The following is a 5,823-nucleotide window of genomic DNA, read 5'->3' as shown; positions in this document are numbered from 1 at the left end:
CTGAGTCATTGACATTGACAATCACCCTTTTTTTCCTGCAGCTTTGTCTAGTCACCAACACCACCCTCAGGAAATTAATATTTTTATCCACATCCTTCTTGTATGTAAAATGGTTGAAATTTAGAGAGCCTCTCAAGGTTTCTAAAAATTTATGAAATTCCTTGTCAAGGCAAGGTCCTTCAGCTGCCATCTTGAGTCTGTCCAATCCAATATCATCTTTATTTTGACTTGAAACTTGGCTGGTTTTTAGCTTGGACTCCATCTCCCCCTTAATTTTGGTAACATGCATAGGTGGGGGTTGAGGGATTTGGGTCCTTACTTGTTGGGGTGTTTCCTGAAGGGGCACATTCAAGGCACCCATAATAGCTCCCAGTGACACTGAGGTCTGTATTTGTAAGTATTTTTGGGAGTCAATGAGGGACTTGATGTCCTGTTGTTGACTTTGAACAAGAGAGGTAAGTTGTGAGACTTAATTTGATAGAGATGTGTTGGAGGCTTGAAGATCTGTTACTTGCTATCGGAGAGATTGGATTTGCAGGTTTCTTGAAGTAAAAAGAGTTAGCTGTGAGCTAGAGGCAAATTTGGTGCCAAGAGAGTTTTGAACTACATTCCTAATCTCCTTCATAACCAAAGAAGAATGCTCATACTTATCCTTGTATAATTGATCCAATTTGAACTTGCTGTTATTATTGTTGGTGATTTTTTTTGGATAACATCATGGAGGGCTCTGAAAGAGGACCTTATCTTGGTAACACTTTCTTAAACAGGATCAAGAGAGAGAGCCTGAAGATTCTCTGAAAACCTGATGTACTTTATCTTCATCTCATTGAGGGTTGGCATCAGTTCATAAATTTTGTTATTGACTACTTTTTGACTTGATCCTGATGTCCATCCAGAGTCTTTTGAATGGCCTTTTCAATAAAGTTGAAATCCTTGAGTTGAACTTTGTAGATATCTGTGATGTCATCATATACCTCTTGGGAGTGAGTACCTTGGCATTGCTTCCAAGTATGGTTAAGTACTCCTCCCTGAATTTTTCCAATGCTTCCTCCATATTTATTGAATACGACTTGGAGAGCCAAACATCTACATTTTCATCTCTCTCCTCCTCATCCACAATCTTCTCCTGCTATTTCTCCACTTCTTCCCTATAAGTGAGAAGGATTTCCTGGTAATTTGATTTGACATGTTGGAGGTGAGAATTTGCTGAGCAACATTTGTAAAACCTTCAATATGATCTATCAGCATTTCATCCACTATTTGGGTTGGTGTTTGGGAGTCTTACAACCATTGTGATAAGATGTGTAGAGGTTGAGGGTTGGTTAGGATTTTTTGAGGTTGATGAGATAGAGGTTGGTAGAATTGGAGGGGAATTTGACCAGGTTATTATCATGTACCATGGCCTCAAATCCTTGTCCCTTTTGCAAGAGACTGGCACTTGAATATGCTTGTGTACTTACCTCCCCAATAGCTGGATCATTGGCAATTGAACTCCTAACTTCAATTGATAAAGCAATTTCAGCAAGAGTTGTGAGGGGAGTTGTTTCTGCATGAGAAACCTCTAATTGAATTGGAGAGGATTTGAGTAGCTCCCTTTCAAGAGTACTACCCTCAAATTTTTCAGTCTGTGCAGACTTTCATGCACATGAAGGTGCATTTGTAACCTTCATATGGTCTTCAGTAAAAACTGGTGAAACCCCTATGTTTGTGATGGTGTCATCAAGGTCTACCTCAGAATGTAGGCTCTTACCATCTAAATTTTGTGCCTGAGTGGTGAGCACAGTCTCATGAACCATATCACTTATTTGGGCAAGGCTTGAGATGAAGATTCAACCCCTCATTAAAAGATGAATAAATTAGAGAAATAAGGTGAGTGAGCTCAGGCATGAATGTTGGCAACTCCCCTGAATAGATGAGGGGATTTCAATTGATGGTCGATTAGTGTGTGTGCCAACCATATGACTTCTTTCACCCTCTTGAGAGTGCTCAAGAGGGGGTGCAGACTCTTTACAAGGTGCATTGGGGGGAATGTTTGGTTCAATACTGACACCTTGTTGAGAAGGTGCCACCAGAGTCTGTTTTTCCCCTTTGTTACAACTGCATCTTTTTGAGAAGATGCAAAGGTGGTCATTTGAGTGGTCAACTCAACCTTCCTTTGCTTCTTTGGTTTTTTGACCAAGGGAGACTCAATTTATGTTTGGTCCTCACCACTCTCATTAACAACTATCAAAGGCATTTTATTTCTCTTCTTTTTACTAACTCCACCATGTTGAGAGGATAAAGTAGTTGGTTTCCTAGCATCTAATGGTCTTGAAGAAAAGGTCTCAGCTGTGAGAGGCCCTTATGTGCTATCCTGTTTGGGTTTTTCTACAGGTGCATAGGCCATAGCTGAACTATATATTGCACTTGTCCTCATATCAGGCATAAGGTAAGGGTAAGTTCTAAATTTCTCTAATATGAAGCCAGTGACATTTAGAGTTACCTTTACCCGATTCTTTGTAATTAGTAAAACCTAATAGGATTTTGGACACCTATTTACAATTGCCTATTTTATTTTTATCTATACCATCTAGCATATGAATGTCAGCCACTTTATAATTTAAAGTGAACATTATGAATCTAGGAAAGAAAATCTCCTTACCTCCACTTACCAAAGGCATGATTAGCCTTGTGCTCAGTTCTTCCAATATCATGCTTCCAACATTGAGGTGTTTGTTGTAGGCCATTGAGTAAACTAGCTTTTGGACCACACTAGAGATGTTTTTATAACCAGTCTTTTTAGTTGATGAACTCCATGATTTCATCCAACTCTTGAGTAGTAGGAGCTTCAACCAGATTGTCTGTCGGGATGCCCAATGCTTTGTTGATGTCATCTGCATTGAATTCAACAGCTACACTTTGAATTGTGCAATTAACCACAAGATAGATAACTTGATTGTCATGAACTATAGTGTTGATAACTGCAGTGTTCTAAAACTTGTTCAATACATCCAGATACAACACACGATTTGCAGTCAAAGCCCTTAAAAGATAGGAATCAGAAATAAACTTGACAAAGCACTTGAAATTATCAGGTGCTTGCTTTGTTTCAACAAATGCCAAGTGGTTGGTTCCCTCTTTGGGGATAAAAGCTCTCACATTGTTAGCAACCATTGAAGAGTTTGAGATTGAATGGGTAAGTGATTTGAGAGAGAAAATGCATGAAATAGTGGAGAATGGTGAAAATTTGCAGAAATTTGGTCAATTGAGATCTCGAAAGCGTAAAGAGGGGTTATGTCGAGATGTCTGGCTATTTATGGGATAAAGATATGACTTATTGACTAGTGAAGAATGGACAGTTGGTATTAGCTTGTAAAGAAGTCACATGACCTATAGAGAACTCATGTCGATATGTCATTTTCTTGACTCTTATCGAGAACTAGATAGTGACTTATCGAGATGTTGTACAAATACTGTTAGGAATATGTTGTAGGCTTGATGATAAGTTGCAAAACACCTTAGTAGATTTGTTTAAGTGTTTGCAGCTTTCGACAGCTGATCTTACCTGTCATTCATTGAAAGAGTAGCTTATGTATTTCCTGTGTATTGTAATTCCTTAAAGAATTAGAAGTTGTAAGACATTCTAAGTCATGTTGACTGCAAGAATGATATGTAAAATATGTTGGCAAATTGTATATATTAGATTCCTTGTAATTTTACGTAAGTGAAATTGAGTCAACTGCTATGAAAACATTTTCAACGGATGTTCTTCACAAGGCTTCGACGGATGATCCAACTGAGTCTCGATGGATGACGAATTTCAAATAGGAGTTGATAGTGATTTGACAGTAACATGGGTTGATTACACACAAAAGGAATGTGGCAGCCTGTAATAAGGTTTTAGAGAACAAAGAAGCATTTCCATTTCCATGCTAACTTGAAGATATTCAAAGATGCTAGATGAAGAAATGAAGCAGCATGAAATTAGACTAAGACACTTTTGTCTTATTAGTTTGTCTTTTGATCATGTAACCTGGTGATATATAAATTAAGGGTAGCATGTAGAAAATAATTTAAGAAAGAAAGCAATCAACTAGAGAAATAAAAAAGGTTGTATCTGTGAAGAATTTTTCTGTTCTTTGTGATTCTACTTGTAAGCAGCTGTGTACAATCTTTGTATCACAGAGTTCTCGATATATATATCTCTGGTGGATAAGTTCAATCCACCAGAAAGTTTTTAAATACTTGTGTTTAAATTACTTTGTGTTTGAATATATCAACACTTTCATTCCGCACTTTAGCATATTTAAACACTTTTATGTATATTTGTTAGAGAAGTTCTTAATATCAAGAAAAAACTAAGAATTACATTCAACCCCCCCTTCCATATTTTAATTGTTAGACTATTTGGGAATAATAATTGGTATCAGAGTAAGCTCTTGACACACTAAGAGTTTAAAGATCAAAGAAACTAACAAGATGAGCAGGAAGGATGTTGGAGTAAAGATCCCTTTCTTGAAGAAAGATAACTATCTCATAGGCTATGCGCTCATATATGCCCCTATTTATCTGGCATCCGAATTACACTTCCTTAACATTGATACGTGGAACACGTTATGAACTTGCTACAGGTTCGGGTGTAGGGCTAGCTCATAGGCTAACTTCCCAATATGTCTTAATATATCCAAGGGTCCATCAATTCGTGGACTTCAACTTTCCTTTCTTTCCAACCCTCATCAATTCTGTTCAAGGGAATACTTTTAACAATACAAGGTTCCCTCCTTCATACTCTTTGTCCTTTCATTGTCAAATCAACATACTTCTTATGTCCATCTTAGGCTACTCCCAGCCGTCCTCTGATTAGATCTATTATATCCCTGGTCCTTTGGACTACTGCGGGTCCGAGCATCTTGCGCTCTACAGCTTCATCCTAACATAAGGGAGATCGACATTGTCTTCCCTCAAGGATCTCATATGGCGACATCTCGATAATGACATATGATCTATTGTCGTAAGAAAACTCAATCCGTGTTAAGTGATCATTCCAATTTCTTTCAAGTCTATTGCACAGACTCTCATTATAGCTTTTAGTATTAGAGCTTTTTCTTCTCAATACCCATTCTTTTCCAGTTCGTAATCGCTACAACCTTCCGTTCCTAATATTATACTGGTTATACTTTTGCTCGTTAGCGTTCTATAACCTTTTAATAACCACGTCAACCTTAGTATCATGAACGCGTTAGAATCGGAATACCACCGTACTGATACTACTTCCTTTAGCTGCTTCCATCTTCGAAAGCTTGATCCATTATATAGAAGTAAAGGAATTTGTTGAGAGATCACTATGATCATGAACACTTGTTCTATTGCATAGTTAGTACAGAAGGTGGCCAGCCTTTAGTACTTGACAAGCAATTAAACAACATGTGGTATCCTACTAGGCTTCTATCACACAGATAGATAGTCATTCGGCAATACCTCCCCTTCTGGAAGGGTTGTTCTTCTCAGCTTATATGAAATGAAAAGAAGAGAAAAGAACGAATTGAAGAGAATTGTATATATGAAAAAATTTACTGCCACAAAATATCTGGCTTGGAACCTACCTCTGAATTATAGAGGTTTGTCATAGGAGAACAAAACATATGCGTATATATATCAACATCAGGTATTATAACATCATATTTTACCTGCCTAAATATTTTTGATATTCTGTCCATCATTCTATGGACCCATGTTCTTGCTCAAGCTTATACACAATCACCTTTGAAACTCCCTCGACATCGAAAATCGAATCTGGGATTTCATTCTGGACATCATCGTTACTAGAATTCTATGCTTGCACCG

This window comes from Apium graveolens, chromosome 9 (genome assembly GCF_009905375.1).
Source record: "Apium graveolens cultivar Ventura chromosome 9, ASM990537v1, whole genome shotgun sequence".
Lineage (NCBI taxonomy): Eukaryota > Viridiplantae > Streptophyta > Magnoliopsida > Apiales > Apiaceae > Apium > Apium graveolens.
Note: the sequence above shows the minus strand (reverse complement) of the source record.